General features: G+C 38.7%; 2 non-coding genes across 2 annotated transcripts; both read right to left on the reverse strand.

Annotated features, from left to right (window-relative positions):
- Positions 1-9638: 9638 nt before the first annotated feature.
- On the reverse strand, positions 9639-9710 carry Trnal-uag (transfer RNA leucine (anticodon UAG)). Its single transcript has one exon. It is a non-coding gene; the product is annotated as a tRNA-Leu (tRNA).
- A 6592-nt stretch (positions 9711-16302) lies between these two features.
- Trnap-cgg (transfer RNA proline (anticodon CGG)) lies at positions 16303-16374 on the reverse strand. The gene has a single exon. It is a non-coding gene; the product is annotated as a tRNA-Pro (tRNA).
- Between the last annotated feature and the right edge of the window lie 1036 nt (positions 16375-17410).

Raw genomic sequence — 17410 nt, forward strand, 5'->3', positions numbered from 1 at the left:
CCTTATTTAATTTTATCCCCAAATGTTGTACAAATAGGTATAGGTAATTATGATTACTTATTTTACTTACAAGTAAATAAATACTGATGAAGCAATTTTGAGTAGGTACATAACAATTAATTAATCCTACTTACTTTTCAAACCTACTGACTTACATTTTAAGTTACTCGTAGACGTACGAGTAGGTGTGTACTTTATTGTAATTTGGGAAAAGATTCGTAATTTATCAAATGCAAATAAGTTAATTAATAATAATCAACCGCACAACAAATAACAAGTCAGACTGTATCATCAAACATGCATTACAAATAAGTTATTATATTACATTTGATATAATAAATAGTAACTTTCATAATAACAAGGCAATGACTATAATTTTCATCCTACCGTCTCAATGCTATCAGGGGTTCTGATACAAACTGGACGTCTATATTTACATACGCAATCTTAGCCTTAAGGGGGGCAGTATAAGTAAATAGGCAGTACTTTTGCGATTAAAACTGGGGGAGGCTGTATTGACTGAACCTTGTAAAACACCATGTGAAGATTTAGCCGGCGGCCATTAGGCTATATGAGAGGGCGGTCAGCCAGGACAGGACGGTGGTATGCGTTATAAAGCGGTTAAAGATAATTTGATAATAAGTTGTTACGTGATTTAGTGAAGACAAGCTGACCAAAATAAGCCTGATTTGCGTCATTATTATTATTGGCATCCTAAACCGCAAGGCTGCACTGGTGTGATCTGTGTGGTTGGCCTCACTATACCCGAGTTTCAAGGCTTGTTGTTCTTCAACGAAGCCGAGCAACTCTACACTCTACATGTATAGTGACATGAGTGAGAACTGACTAGTCAGTAGTTGCAGTAGTGGTAACCTGGGGTACATACCCCACATGGAGTCCCTGTGAAATAAAGGAATTCAAAGCTTATTTCCGGTGATATAGAGCTACAAGTCTTAATTAGTTACTTACTTTAGTCAATGAAAAAACAAACCACTCGACTTGCCTCTGGTGTAGAGTGGATGACATTTGGGTAGTCCCAAAGCTTAAATGCTTGGCTTACTTAGCACAAATTTTCTTAATGCAGAACAAGACATGTACTTATTTGACCACAATCACACTTGATGTTATGTGAGGATGCTGTCAAGGACGGTAATGAAGATGTTCGGATGATAGTGTTCTGGAAAGACCGCTGGTTAAATAACTAGCTTTTAACAACTAGCAAGTAATGCTTATTACTACATTGAGCCGTCCACGGAACCACGTCTAGCGTTATCGCGATCAACAGCTCTTTGAGCGCGCCCCGGGCCGGTAGGAACTGCGCACGGATTCCTTCGACCTTGCTTGGCGCAATTGTCGAGATGTTAGCTCAGTGCGGCTTTATTAGACTTTTTATAGAAAAGAATAGATTTTATTGGGTGCCGTGGCTGAGTTTCTAGCGCTGCTTCTTCTCAGAACTGGCCTATATTAGTATCCTGAAGCAGTGGTTGAGACATGTTAAAGTGCTCTTTGAGAGCCTACTTACAGAAAATAAATTATTTTTATGAGTTTTCTATTCATGCTGAGTTTAGGCTTCTTCTTAAGCTTCAACCACACCAACGCGTGAAGATCCCCATCGCCGGCTCGGCGTCCAGTCCACGTCTATTGGGCGGATACAGCTCTCCATAAAATCTTCCGCCATCTCTCCCTGTAGGTAGACTACCTGATGAGGCTTTATTGGGTGCAGTATTAAACTCTTTCATAGAAAAGAATATTAGGTAGAGTATTAAACCTTTTTTAAGTGAAAAAAAGTTGGTTGCGTTAGGTTTGTCATGTCCGGAACGCGTTTCTTTATCGCTATGGTACTTTAAAAAGTTGTGTTTTCGTTTCATTGCACAGTCTGCTTGTTACCACGGCTGTAGCATAGCAGCCAAAACGTCAATGTAACTCATTAATAAACGTCGCGTTAAAACCCGTGTGTTTCTATTTTAGTTGTGTTTTCATTATCACCATCATCATCATTTCAGTCAGATTATGTGCACAGCTAAACATAGGTCTCCCCTAATGATTCCCAGATTAGCCCGTTGGTATAATTTTAAAAGATCGGTAAGTTTATCAAATGAGGAGATTAACCAAAAAAAAATTGACGATTTTGATTATTTTTTTTAGCTACTCATATTAAACGTGGAATAGGTAGTACACAAATTGCTTTTCAAGTTGTATTTGTAATGTATTCTAGTTATTTCTATTATTAAATAAAACTTAGTCATTTGGAGACTTGGACTCCACACCATACTTAGGTTCAAGTTACGAGCAATGCGCTACTATACTGGCTGAATTCGCATTCACTGAGGGTTATCATTAACCTCATTGACTTCGATGGTTTCCTCAGTAACCCTGATCAAAATTTGACTCTCTCAGCAAGAGCAGAAAAGTGGTCACGTATGAGTTGGATACGAGGGTTCCGTCCGTGTCACAATAAAGATATTAACTCTACCTATTTCAAAATTTAAATCTAACAGAAAAAAAAACCAACTGAAACAACTTTGAAGGGTCCTTTAAATGAGAATCCTATAATGTATTATCTATATTAATCCTATTCTTCCTTATAATTTTCACTTTTATAATAAAATTGTTTATAGAGCAGTAAATAGAAATAAATTCTGTCAATATTTCATGAGCTTACCTCTTCTCTCGGTACATAAGATACTGACTGACAGAAAGCGAAGGCTACTTGAAAGGGTCCCTTTACATAACTACGGAACCTTAAGTATGAGTGTTCGCGTATAGTAATTAATATTGTTCCCACTATCACAGCCATTTATCTGGTCTTAACCTCAGCAGTTTGTTCTATGAGGACTAGATAGCGGATAAACTTACCATAATAAATATTATGTCTTAGGAAAGGTACTTGTCAGACATTTATCATAATTTTCTTAGGTTTTAAAAATTTGTATCCGTTAACCCCTCGTGGCTAAATCATTGTGTTACGAGTGAGTTAACTACAATAGTCCAGCGGCGGTGGAGTTCGAACTAGTGTTCCTTGTATCTGGAGTCGGCCAGTCTGAAACCTTCACCGTTCGGCTTTTGCTTCTTATTAGTTATTATGCTTGTTGCTAAATAAATAGAAAGTTCGTTCGTTCATCAGCTAAATGACGTCAATTCTAGACAAAGGCCTCTCTCCAAGGAGTTCTATAATGACCGGTTCTGCGCTGCCCGCATCCAGGCTTTTCCCGCGACCTTCACCAGATCTGGTGAAATAGAGTAGGTAACTATTTTCGTTCGTTCGTTCGTTCGTTCGTTTCAGCCAAATGACGTCCACTGCTGGACAAAGGCCTCCTCCAAGGTTTTCCACAATGCACGGTCCTGCGCTGCCCGCATCCAGGCTCTTCCCGCGACCTTTACGAGATCGTCGCTCCACCTAGTAGGAGGCCTGCCCACGCTACGTCTTCCAGCCCGTGGTCGCCACTCGAGAACTTTTCTGCCCCAACGGCCATCGTCTCTACGAGCTATGTGCCCCGCCCACTGCCACTTGGTTTTAGCAATTCTGCGAGTTATGTCGGTCACTTTGGTTCTCCTGCGGTAACTATTTTAATGGTAGACAAATCATTTTCTATTCTATTTATCAAAATTAAGTATAAGTATCAGTTAGTCCACGATCTAAGCTAGTATCACATAATTTAATGTGTTAGCCACCATTTTTTTAAAACACGTTTATGGAAATTATTACGCAACGAAACTGCGAACTGACCGATTATTGAACAGTCCATTTTATTGTTTGCCCAACCGTTTCAGTACTCGAAAGTAATGGATTTGGTGAAAATTAATTATTTCCATCGTTGCGTGGGCTCGCGCGTATTTCAAGAATTTTTGATGTGTGAAATTCAAACGGTGACAACGAATTTCGACTTTATATCCCAGTCTTAGGGTAGCTTTTTGATGTTCTTTGTCATCAATTGTGTCCCTACCACTTGTGAGGCTTTGAGCACATTATTAGTTCGGAGTTAATTTTCGGTGAAATCAACTTTTGACACCTCTTGTATGAAAAGTCTCGTAGACCGTTTTGGCCAGTTTTCACTAAACTTTTCTCTGGAGTCAAACCTCTTGATGGTTATCAAATGGGTATTACTATAATCCGGGCCTTTTCAAGGCGAGAGTAAATATGCACTTACAGGGCAAATATGTACCATCCTAGACTGCATCTTACTAAAACACCAGGTGCGATTGCGGTCAAATACCTCCTTATCCTGCATTAAAGAAATATTTTTCTGATGAAATAATACCTTGTTTTATTGTTCCAGTTATTTGTATCTCCCTCTTTGTGTTCACGTTAAAGCTAGATCCTGTCCGCGTGGTTTTCAAAAATAAGGTATTTCTCAATAATTTCTTTTTTATGTTGGTTCTTATGAGGAATCTTGGGTTTTCATTGAAAACCCTGATTTTCTTTTGTTTATTTTAGAACAAAAGACAAATATTCTTCTCCAATGGCCAATTTATTGTAATCGATGACAGTCAAAGTCAGCCAGATGAAATAATCTAAAAATTAAAGAGGTGTTAAATGAGGTAGTCACGTTCAAAGCTTTCATTTTTCAGCATCGCAAAACAAAGCAAAAACAAACCAAACGACTATCGTCTAGTTCACCTATTTTTCTTTCCAGTCCAGAAGACAGTGCAATTGTCAAAAGGATTCAATTTTCAGTGCATTGGAATCAGCGAGCCAGAAGTAGAAACAGATCGACTGGATGTTTGTGATACAACTTGTATGATGGGGGAGAACTAGTGTCAGTACGCGGCTTTGCTTGCTTTGAATTTGGACTTCTGATTTTCAATTGGGTCACACGATCCGTCTTTCACTTGACTACATTGTTTCAGAGCTTTATTACATTGAGTTAACACAAAGTTGTCGTATATTCTCGCGTTTCAGTCAAATGACGTCCACTGCTGGACAAGGCCACCCCCAAGGATTTCTTGCCATCTTTTCATAAAGATCAGGAAACCTCTGTTTGTCACCTATCATCTTTGCGCTGGAGGAAAGGAGATCCTTAATTTCACACTCCTATGTTCTTCTGATTGATTTCGTTGCGGGTCCAATGACAGTGTAACATTCCCCGGCACAAACTTGACCTTCATTGGTTGAGTTTTTATTGGCGGTCAAGCTGTAGATCCTGGCTACGCAGGAATTGCAGCGGTGGGATTGAGAGGTGGGAATAGTCATGTAGTACAAAATTGTTTTTTCGAATACGCAACAAAGTTTTCGCTAACAAACGTGCACATAAAAATCACCGAACCAATAGTTCGGCCTACCGAGCACATGTCATGCATTCTCCATTGCATACACATGACCATCGCAACTCGCGGTTTCCGATAGATTTCTCTCTGTATATACCCTACATATTTTATCACGGCTTTGTTTGCGCACCCAAATATGGTTGCGAACTGTTCCATTTTTTGTCCAGCAAATTGAATTTCTAGTTCGTTCCGGGCCTTTGTTATGGATGTTTTTGCGACTAGGCCCGATTTCCACCAAGGCGAAGCGGAGAAGAGCGGAGCGGTGCGGAGACGAGAGGAGATGCTCGTAGCTGTCAATTGTCATATAATATATCAATAGCTGTGATATAATATATCACCAATAAAGGTGCGGAAAAGAACAGAGAGCGCAACGGTGCGAAGATGTGCGGTTTCATAGACAGCAATAGACTGACAGTTGACAGCTACGAGCATCTCCTCTCGTCTCCGCACCGCTCCGCTCTTCTCCGCTAATATGTATTTGTGAACACTAAGGCTTGTTTTTATCTTTTAAGTTCATTTTTACGCAGTTGGGTTTTATGTTTATTCAATAATAATTTTATTTTGATCTTTTTAGTTATGTACCATACATTTTTGTAAACTACTTAAAAAGCCATTTATTTTGATACCCCACTCAATGGGTTTCGAGAAAAAAAAATATTTTTTTTAAAATCCGCCATTATTTTTTTTTTTTTTTTCAATTTAAATAAAGCTAGTGTCACTCTCACGATCAAGACAAATCTAACGACACCTCTCACGCTAAAATCGGTCAAGCCGTTTAAGCTGTAGGCCGTGCCAAAGAAATATACATACATACCCACATACATACACTCGAAAAACATAACCCTCCTTCTGGCGCAGTCGGGTAAAACAACTTATCTGCTCCGCTCCGCATCGCTACCTGGTGGAAACCGGGCCTTTGTCATGGATGTTTTTTGGACTAAGTTTCGGTAAATTGATAACTATCTAGCTAGTGTGTGAAAGCTTTGGCGATTATTTGTTTTGAAACAATTTCAAAACAGATTACGCGCTTTGATGTATAAAATATTTTGAACGTATCGGATTTGATAAATAAAATGTCTAGTTATCAATTTAAAGTTTGTTTTTAATAAGTATTTGACAGTGGTTTATAACATTGATCTTTATAAATGATGTAAGTATCTCCTTCTTTTGTTTTTGGATTTTTTAAGACATTAAAGTTGTAACATTTTCGTGCGAGTTAAAACAACAGTTTAAACTTGGGTTACAATGCTAGTGAGTGTCATATTACACATTTTTGATCATTTATATTATGCAGAAAACAGAGTGCTGGTGCTGGTAAATATAATAGTGCCTATGCAACCAGAAAAAAATATAACACAGTTCTAAATTTAAAATGATTCTAGCCATAACCAAATCTCAGAACATCATCTACCTACAACCTGCACCCGTATCATTGTTCTAGTAACATTTAAAATACTCCGTTTTACTAGTAGAGGCAGATTCAGTAGGCTTTCTTATGTACCCTGTTAACCAAATGAACACTCAGAAACAGAAAGCACTGCACGATATCCAAAGCTTTAGACTGGCCTGAACAATCCCCTCACTTAAATCTTATTGAGCATGCCTGGGATATGCTTCAGAGAAGAGCTTTTAGGAATTTCCTTGAAGATATTTTGCATGAAAACCAGCTTGTTTGCATCTTTGCAGGACTTGGGACAGTATTCCACTACAGGATATTGACACCCTTGTTTCGAGTATGCAGAACTGCTGCAGATGTGCCAGGAGAGTCTTAGGTGGATCCACGGATTATTAATTTTAAGTTTTCAACAATTTTTATTAAAAAAAATAGTTGTTTTGTTTATTAGGTTTTGATGTTCCAAAAATAAAGTTAATCTTATTTTGTTTGAGTTTTTCCTCTTTTTCTAAGTTTTTTTTTACATTTAACTTTATTTCTAAGTTTATTATCAGATTAGATAGGTTATTAAACAAGGTTTATTTTAATGTGTAGGTGTCTTAACAAAAAGTTTATAGAATTTTAGTTATTTAGGTTTAATTGAATTATCCCTAGACCATGTTAATGTGTGTACATTAGCCTTATATTCTCGCGGGTCTTCTGTATAAGTTTACGTTGTGTTAACATTTAAACTTTCCGTTTAAAACATGCCGACTCACCGCCGAAAACAAAGATGTTTGCGCGATAATTGCTAATGGCGTGTAACCGTTTATTATACGTATTGGAACGCATTGTCTGTCTGTTGGTCTGTGGGAACATCTTTGATGCACAAGTTTCTAATGCTTGGAAATTGCCTAGGAAATCTACGTAGCCTGTTTAGTATAGATAATAATAAATACGAAAGTCAAAGTAGGCACTTTTTCAATTTTGTTGCGTTTTCACTATATTATGTATAATTTTGATTTTAAGTAAGATAGATTGGGTCTGAGAATAGAACCTAAGATAACTTTTGTAAAGAAAAGCGAACGTGTTTATTCAGCATTAATTAACAGTTTTTTTTTTGAAGGGACGCGCGCTGGTAGCTTGAGGAGCTTTTCCAGCTTCACCGGGCAGAGTGGCAAGTACAGAAGGTACTCTAGCCGTTTGGCGATCGTCCGACCGACGTTCGCGATCGGGCCGTATCGAGCGCATAAGGCGCCCGATCAGTGGCGAACCCAACTAGAGGGTTGCCCACCGTGGTGTTGGACCAAAGTCCAGCCTACGGCGGGCTCACTCTAGTGGGCCCGATCGAGGGGATTAATTAACAGAACTACACTGCTGCTTTATGTACCTATCCTAGGTATTTTTCCTCCCAGAATTTTAAAGTGAACTGAAAATACTTTTAAAGTAAACTGACTAAAACCTTAATTAAGTTACTTAAAAATATAAGGCTGAGTTGCACCACCTTACTTTAACCGTAACTATAACCATAATCAATGTTTTTTGGATAGAGTTTGACAGACTTTTGACGTTTGCTAAAGTTAAAGTAAGATACAATCCAGCCTTAGTCTTTTATCGATACTTCTCAAGCAAACCCACGGGATCTTGCTAGTCCATTGCATAGAATAAAAAAGTGACAAACAAAAAACAACATTAACGCTCTGAACATATCAACGTATCGATCAATTACATTCGAAATAAGAGCGTTTCTTATCAATAATGGATCAATCATTGCAGTGTGGTTGGAGATGATTGGTCATTTCTATACACGCCCGTATACACAAAGGACACTTGCTCAAGTGAAGCAGAAAATCGAACGCACAACGTTGAATAGAGCTCTGTAATTGGTTTGAAAGAAAGAAAGAAAAGAAAGAAAAAAATGTTTATTCAGTATCATCGACACTTACAACAATACTTAAAATTATTTAATGAGTAGGTAATTACAATGATACTGAAAAGGTATCCACTCAGCATGGTGTCGTAGCATCTCAGTAGATAATGCCACGACGCTGGTCTTCAGTGGACTTTCGTGGACTTCCGTTTGTGTGTCACCCTGTGCGTCCACGCGCACTGAGAGACCTCATAGTAATGTTTGTGAATACGGGCGTAAGTCTTGAGTTGCACCATCTTAAGCCGGGTCTCCAACGCGTGTTTTACCCAATCAACAAAACATGATAAAAATCAACAAAATTGCCTATAAAAAGGTTTATTTAAAAGTGTGTTATTGTTTTACAGAAAAAGTTATTTAAAATTAAAAAAGTCTATCCTGCGTGGTGAACCCAAATTCAATACATATCAAACGCTTGGATAAATTACCCAAAAAAAAAACATAAAATTAATGTTTGTTGAAATAAGATAAATTACCCAAAAAAAAAACATAAGATTAACGTTTGTTGAAAAAGAAACTGTCACCAAGGGTTAAAACAGTAGAGCACAGGAATATTTAAATATTTCACTTGAAACTCTTCACTGGCCAATCCAAAGCGAGCCCATAACAGAATAGCCACGGTGAATAAATAATAATGAGTATCGTTGCCTCGGCCCAATCTATAGCTGCCCTTACTCCACGAGGTAAGTTATTTAAAATGGACTGGATGCAAATGTAAAGAAATGTTGTATAAAAATTAGGCACAGAGGGCACATAGTTACGCATGGTAGTTTACGTATTCTCACGGAGACATTAAGTTTTTAACTGGATTCGGTAATGTAGGTTTTTTTTATCGACAACGAGGAGGCTCTTGGCCTGTATATCACCTGATGGTAAGTGACGATCAGGCCGAAGGTGGAAGCGAGTTTCACACCCGGAATCCTCAACTACTGAGGAACTGGTTATCTTACCTCTAACTGCCGGAACACAAAAATGCTGTTAACATTGTTGTTATGGCGACAGACTTAGGTAAGATGGTGGTAGCTAGCCAGGCGGAATTAGTACAAGCCCTACCACCAACCAAACCGAACAATCTGCCCCCACTGGGAATCGAACCCGGGACCTCTGCGTCTAAAGCAGGTGGTCTTACCACTAGACCACAGAGGCGGTTAAAAGAGGATCCCGAAAAACTGGACTGCTACACAATGTACTAACTGAACACACATTATGTGGGTTAAAAATTCAAATTACAAATTTTAGGACGAATTCGTTTCGGGACAATGCAAACGGGATGTTCCTGTGAACATCAATATCAAAACACGTACAAACGGGACCTTCAAAAAACAGAATGTCTCTGAACAAGCCCTAATGTGCTATGGACTGTACAATATCAAAGGAAAGTCCAATTTTGTGTGAACTGTAAACATCAAAGTGCTCCATCAACGCCAAATAATTTTAACATCAATAAAAACATAAAACCAACAGTTTCATTTAAACCATTACTGCTGATTTCAAAATAATAAGCAAAATAAACGACATATTGTTACAATACGAGGAATATCAAAAGGTTCCCATAATTTTCTTTTCACTTCAAATGGCTAAACTGATTGTTAACCACAGTGCAGTTATAGCAGTAAAGTACGGCCAACTAGCAGCGATACAAAAGGTCGATACGACTGTCGAGTTGACAATATATTCTGTCTCTTCCCATCTTGTGTATTTGTCGTAATGTCTCGTTCTCCCGCCAAAATATGTCAAAGTCAGACGGGTTCAACATGACATTGGGTTTGTTTACATTTGGTATCGCTTCTCGTTGGCCGTACTTTAGTTTATATCATACAGAAATTGAACGTGAAAGGAATGTGCTGTCTTTTTTTCTAAAATTGAGTCTTTGTTTATTGATTTCATCTCAATCAAAGGTTTGTTTGGTTGAATTTGAATGACATTGTTTTTTTAACCGTAACGGAGAAGCTCTAGGCCTGCATCTCACCCGATGCTAAGTGATGATCAGGCCAAAGATGGAAGTGAGCTTTAAGTGGAATCTTCATCCACAGAGGACCTGGCTAACTTTTAACCTCCAACTGCCGAAGTTTTGATTAGTTTTGAGTGTCCTATGTGTATTAATGAAAAAGTAAGCGTGCATATTGAGTTAAACTACTATTTCCTACTTTTTTGACTGTGTCGCTAATGACAATAACGCGTGATATTTTTGAGTAATAAAATATTCATAGCATTAATGTTGTTACACGATATTACGCACAAAAAACTATAGTTTACGTAACATTTAATTCAATAACAGCACAGAAGATAGTAAGTAGGGATAGCACAGTAGAAATCGGCTATTTTTACGTATCGATCTCTAAAGTGACGCTAGAGAAAAGGTCATATTTAAGGCGATTTTAGGTTTACAAAGCAAAATAGTTTGATATCTAAAGGATTTTATTACTCATTCAAATGTCTCACTGCTCAACTGCTCATAACGCCACAAATTTTTACTTTCCACAATAACGCTAAGTAAATAATAATGTGACCCAATTATATTCACATTTCCTTAATATGTGAATGGCAGTCATTACTTAGTCGTCACAATGGATTCAACTGTCGTTGGAACTAGACCAGCCATGATAGTATGAAAGTTTTGATGTGGCGATTGTTATAAAATACGAAGGAAAGAAAAAAAAGCCTCTGTGAATCAAAATACACGTCACCAATGGTTAGACGCGCAATAAGAACTCCATCTATAGGCATAAAATAGCAAAAAAATTCGACTAGAGCGATGGTGAAAAGCTAAGGGAAGACATGTTACAGACGACTGAAAGAAACAAAGAAAAGCTATAATGAAACAAAAATGCTTGACTAAGACGGAACTTAACTTAAAATCATAGCTAATTGTTACCTACTGTGTCTCAAATTTCATTAACATTCACAGCACATTATGTAACCACCTTCTTTAACATCATTATCTTTATCATAAGCTTTGATAAATAGATTTTTGTTGGTAATCAAAATGTTTGGAAAGTTAAAAAGAATCTGCCTTGAACTTGGTACTCGAATCCATGAGATATTTCAGTGACTAGAGCACAGCTGTTCTTAATATTTACTCGCAGAAAACATTATGTACTTCAAAATATTCAAGTGATTCTTTAAAATGCGATTCGATTAAATTAATTTCTACACCTACTCGATTTTAATCGAATCTATCAAACCAAAGCACAATGCCATTATGTTCGCTGAATCCTGTTCACATGAAAGGCCTTTTTAATATGATTTCACGTACATCAAGACCAGACACCATCAAAATGCCTCATCCACGAAATTGGGTTGCCATCGCTCTATGTGCCCAAGTGAGCGCCAGGCGGGCAACAATGGAATTTTATTTGAAAGCGGCCACTTCACTTCTATGCGTGCTGTTGACATCCGTTTTGCCGGTTTCCCTGGTTGACCTTATGGTTCACTTGGCAGACCTGGCTGGAGTGGATCGATGGCATAGAGTTTTGGGAGAACTTTCTGGGAAAAAATTAGGAATAAATGCATGCAAAAGAAAAAAATGCGTTAATCTGCACTGACATTATAAGGAGAAAACATTTTTGTTTGTTTGTATTGAATAGGCTCCAAAATACTGGGCCGATTTGAAAAATTCTTGCACCATTAGAATCCTATTATTATTTCATATTATTCTCCGGGTCAGTCAGTTTAGGACAATAAATACTAAACCATGATACTTATTGATGCGTATCCAGGCATTTCCAAATCGGTTTTTAGAGTATTGAGATATAGGAATCATACTAGAAAAAAAACTAATCATTAAATCTATTCTTAGGAAAAATCTACAAAAGAAAACACATTGATTGAGCATCTCGTCATATTTTTAAGTCGGTCTGCAATATATACGATACTTTACTCTGGAAATATACGAGTGAAGCGTCGGTCGTCAAAACATAATAGGAAGGTAAACTGACTGTCAGTCGGGCCTTATGGGACTCGTAGTTACGAATAATAAGATCCAAGTGACCGCCCCATAGTGCTCCAAATCAACCAGAAACCAGCCATAACTGGGTCAATCGAGGTGCCCCGATATTCAATTACGCTAGGCCGATATTTGGCCCCAGGCTATCTGAGCCATCTCAGAATTGGCTATATACGTCTAAATTGGCCTGTCACTCAAATATGATCTATAATTCGCGTCTGACAAGGCACCGTTTGCGATGGCACGCGCCTACGTTTTGATTGGATACGTAACACAATGTTGGTAACCAATTACTTAGATAAGTGATTGTCTTAGTGCGATGCAAATTCTGCGGTTGAGGTGCCTTTAAGATTAATCATGTGGGCGAGGTTAGGTTGCTTGAGTTAAGGCACACTTAAACCAACACAATAAGTTTGCGGTTACTTGAGCGCGCGGTTACGTCTGTTACAGCGGTTTTAATTGTTGCGATGTGTTTAAACTTGCCTAAAATGTTCTATTACTTACACAAGTAAATCTTAATCAACGATAGAATCTTATCTTATTATTACAAATCATGAGTTGAGAAAAAAAAACAAGACGTTTTATTTTGATATTGGTTAAAAAACACAATTTTCATTTCAATTTTTAATTTTTAGTTTGTTCATGTCAATGTGGGTATTCGTATTTTTTTTATTTTCTTACTTACCCGCTTGTCTAATAATTTTACCCCGCTATTATTCGCTGCTTTCTAAACCAGTCTACGAACATACGTAGTTTACTCTGGATTGGAGTCACCGCCTCTTCTTTCTGGAACCTTCTATCGTTGAAGTCCACACCGGTGTGTTGTTACGCCTGAACTGTTCAGCTACCGAAATTATTGTGAAGTGTATTTTGTGAAGTGCGCTTTATTGTGTACTAGCTGTGTCTCACGGTGTTACCCGCGGTAAAACTTAGTCTATAAGTTAATTCAGAGTGTGAGCTAACTCCAAATCAAATTTTGTTAAAATCGCTTCAGCCGTTTAGACGTGAAGAAGTAACAAACATACACACGTACAAAATTTAGCCTTTATAATATTGGTGTGATGTGATGTGATTGATTTTTGGTACAAAAACCTTGCTGCCTTAATTGACTGAGTCGGGGCTGGTTCTTCATTATCTTCGAGGGCAGAGAAGCAACTGCTGGTGCTGGTGGATTGCAGAACAGGTGAGTGCGCTATTTGTTTGTATCTAGTGGTAGAAAGCAGCAATCTTCTCATTCTTTATCTCTTTTCTGAATCATAAAATTACCACGACCTATGGTGAATATTAACCTTCGAATCTTCGAATTATCGCTCGTATGATATAGTTTTTATAAACTGTAATTAAAATAATTTCTCATGCCTAAGGCTCATAGGCTATGGGCAGTAGACTACAGCTAGCGTTCAGCTTTGGGCGTCATTATGAAAGTTAAAAGGTCATTTAATCAAATTGAAAGCCTAAATACTTATTTTGATGCTCTTCTATCGTGGTCATAAGCTGCTGGAAACAGCGAGGAATATAGCGAGTTATGTAACAAATTCAGTAACATAAATAATTGTTAAAAATTTCATCAAAATATTTATCCAAACAAACTACTATGATCGCTGATATTTTGTCTGTTCACTAAAGCCCGTATTCACAAACATTACTATGAGGTCTCACAGTGCGCGTGGACGAACAGGGTGACACACGGGGTTAGTAGTAGTTTCGCACGATTTTCCTTCGCACGAATGTGCGAAACGTCCCCGTAAACGTAATATTTTTTTTAATAGGCGTTTCGCCCGGATGTATCAAAATATTTTAATACTTTTAATACATCCGGGCGAAACGCCTACTAAAAAAAATTATAATTAAAAGGGGACGTTTTGCACATTCGTGCGAAGGAAAATCGCGCGAAACTACTACTAACCCGACACACGAACCAATTACAGAGCTCTATTCAACGCTGTGCGTCCGATTTGCTGCTTCACTTAAGAAAGCATCGTTTGTGAATCCAAAAGAAACACATACTACAACCAACACCATAAACAACATGAGCTATCCTCAGAAAGCTCATATTCCCATCCCCACTCCGCACCCCCCATTTCCTATCACGATAACCAACTATAAATCTTGACACGCCATTCTGGGCTTTCCGATCCATCGGCCGGCGCATAAAAGCCTTAGCAAATATTCGGAAGACATTAGCATATGAATGGTGCAGCCTAAAAAAGCTCCCCAGGTGCCTTGTACGGACCGGAAATAGGAGCGAGTAAGCTTCTGGAGCGATAGGACGTCACTGTTTTGTGTTGCGGTGGAATATACTGGAATAGTGACTGTTTTATTTATGTGATATTATGATTTGATATGATTTGTTGGTGCATGTGAAAGGTAGTTATCATTTTATGCAGTATCTACTGTGTCTAAACTTTTCATAGCAATATGTAAAATATAACAATTTAAAACTTGTCCAAAATGATGACAGTTTTTATAGCAGTGAATACTTACTCTGTCACCACAACTCACAACACAAATGCGCGCTGTTGTGAGCTCGCTGATAGTTAATAGGTTATCAAAAATCGACAATGTCACAATTTCTCCCCTGTAACCTCAGTTACAACTCTTCTCGGTCTTTATCCATATCTTTTTTATCCATAAAAAGCTATTTTTAATACGTAGAAAATTTCCAAAGCTAAAATTATTAAACCAAATGCACCTGAAAGTCTTTTCACTTGTGGCAAAGAATACCTATTCAATTTTCCAAGGGGTTCGATTCTAAGAGACTTCTACAGAGAAAAAGTAAATAAAGTGATAAAATTGACGTTCATAGTTACGTTTAAAGTGAAACTGCGGTCTAAGTGATAAGCATTGTAGCTTGTTTCTTTTTGTAAGTGAAAATATTAATCAGTGTTGCCAAGAAAATTCTTAGGCTAATACCCACCTGACAATTAGATTTTTTCAAATAGTTAAAAAAAAACTAAGCTATCGAAAAGGTCGGTGAAAATAATTAAGTCCGAGGAAGGTTCTTGTGAAGAAAAAAGCTGGCTGGCCATGAGCGTTAAGGTACAGCAATTTTTAGAAGGGATAGAAAAATAAGCATCACCTTTAGATGAATAAGGCTCAGTTCTAGATTAAAACAGAGAGGAGATTTTGGTGTCTACTTCGCCAATGATAATAGTCGAGTCGATTATTTCATGTCACACGGCCATTATGAACGCTAAAGAAAACATCGGTTGGTATACAGCTAATACCGGCAAGGCAGAAAAGGCAGTATGCCTTAGAGCCAAAGCAGACGATGCGTTGCGGCACTGCACCGCAAAGATTTCCCTGTATCGCGCGACGCGGCTCCACCGATATTCCTATGTAAGCTGACGCAGCGACATCGCTCCAGTGACGCACGGCTGCCGTAACGCATCGTGTGTTTTGGCTATAAAGGTATAAGTCCAAGATGTGCTGCAAACTGCGACCACAGGCGACACTGCAGCTAGAGGCTGCGGTTGACCGCAGAAGGTTCAAAGAAACCACGGTGGCTTGCAATTTGTGGTTGCAGTTTGCGGTTTGCAGTTCATCTTGAACTTTTTTTTCATCCACAACAAGGAAGCTCTTGGCCTGTAAGTGATGATCAGGCCGAAGGTGGAAGCGAGCTTCATCCAGAATCCTCAACCACGGAGGAACTGGCTATCTTACCTCTAACTGCCGGAACACAGCAATGCTTTTAACATTGTTGTTATGGCGACATACTTAGGTAAGATGGTGGTAGCTAGCCAGGCGGACTTAGAACAAGCCCTACCGCTAACCAAACCGAACAGAAAAATCTGCCCCCACTGGGAATCGAACCCAGGACCTCTGCGTCCGAAGCAGGTGGTCTTACCACTAGACCACAGAGGCGGACTTGTACCTTTAAAGAGGATAAAACGCTACCGCTTCCATTTTGCGTCCCAAAGCAGAAGAACATGCGAAGCACGTCTAACCCCGGAATGGCGCGACTGCACTGATTTCGGTCTCTACTCCGCCAATGATAGATAGACTCGATTCTTTTATTAGGAGGTGGCGGTTCTTTAACGGATTCCTTTTGTGCCGCCCTCTATAGTGGATTGGGTTCCATTGTTAAATGAAAATAGAAATGTTGTTTTAGATTTTTGCGGTTCAATATAGGTGAGTGGTTGGTTTCTGGAGTGTTTTGTTTTTAGCCTATGGTTATTATATGTCGTATAGTTAGCTTTGGCTTGTGTTTTCGCCCGCGTGAAAGCAAAAACGACTGAATGGATTTTAACGAAACTTTACAGTATTCATTCAGTTTGTCAGAATTTCACGCGTGCTGTTATATCCGGTATTTGCATCCCTTATTGCTGCCCTGGCCGCCCATCCCGCCATGTCAGCAGTTTGGGATCCAAAGCCATGTCTCTCAGCCTTTCGAGTAGTCAGTCCGTGCTCAGATCCCATAGTCGGCGGTTGCTCCCGGATAATTAATCCGAATTCAAGTTCTAATTAAAAGAAGTTTTTTTAAAAAGCTAATTTCAATTCCCCGCGTAACATTTTGGTGGCAGCGGTGGGATCCGGAAATCTCCAGTGCCCAAGCACCGCCCCACGGACTCGCTCCGGATTCCTATCCTGAAATAAATAAAAACGTTATCCTTGAAAACTTACCTTGTGCCAGTGAATGTGACAAGTGTAACAAAAAACTTACCGTGATATCGTCGAAGTGCCGTGCTACAAGTCCTACCTAGAACCTTCAGAAGATCGTTTTGTGCTCAAAGAAGAATCCAACTGCATCGTGACCCGTGAACCGCAATCCTTTACCTGTTCTACGAAGTTCTCCAAGCTCCAAGCTGCAAAAGAAAATCCTAGTGAAACTTACCTTTTTCCGTCGTGCTCCGCCGTGACTGCTCGCCGTGTCCTTGAACCTGCAAATAAAAATCCAAGC

Source organism: Ostrinia nubilalis, chromosome 18 (genome assembly GCF_963855985.1).
Source record: "Ostrinia nubilalis chromosome 18, ilOstNubi1.1, whole genome shotgun sequence".
NCBI classification, from domain to species: Eukaryota; Metazoa; Arthropoda; class Insecta; order Lepidoptera; family Crambidae; genus Ostrinia; species Ostrinia nubilalis.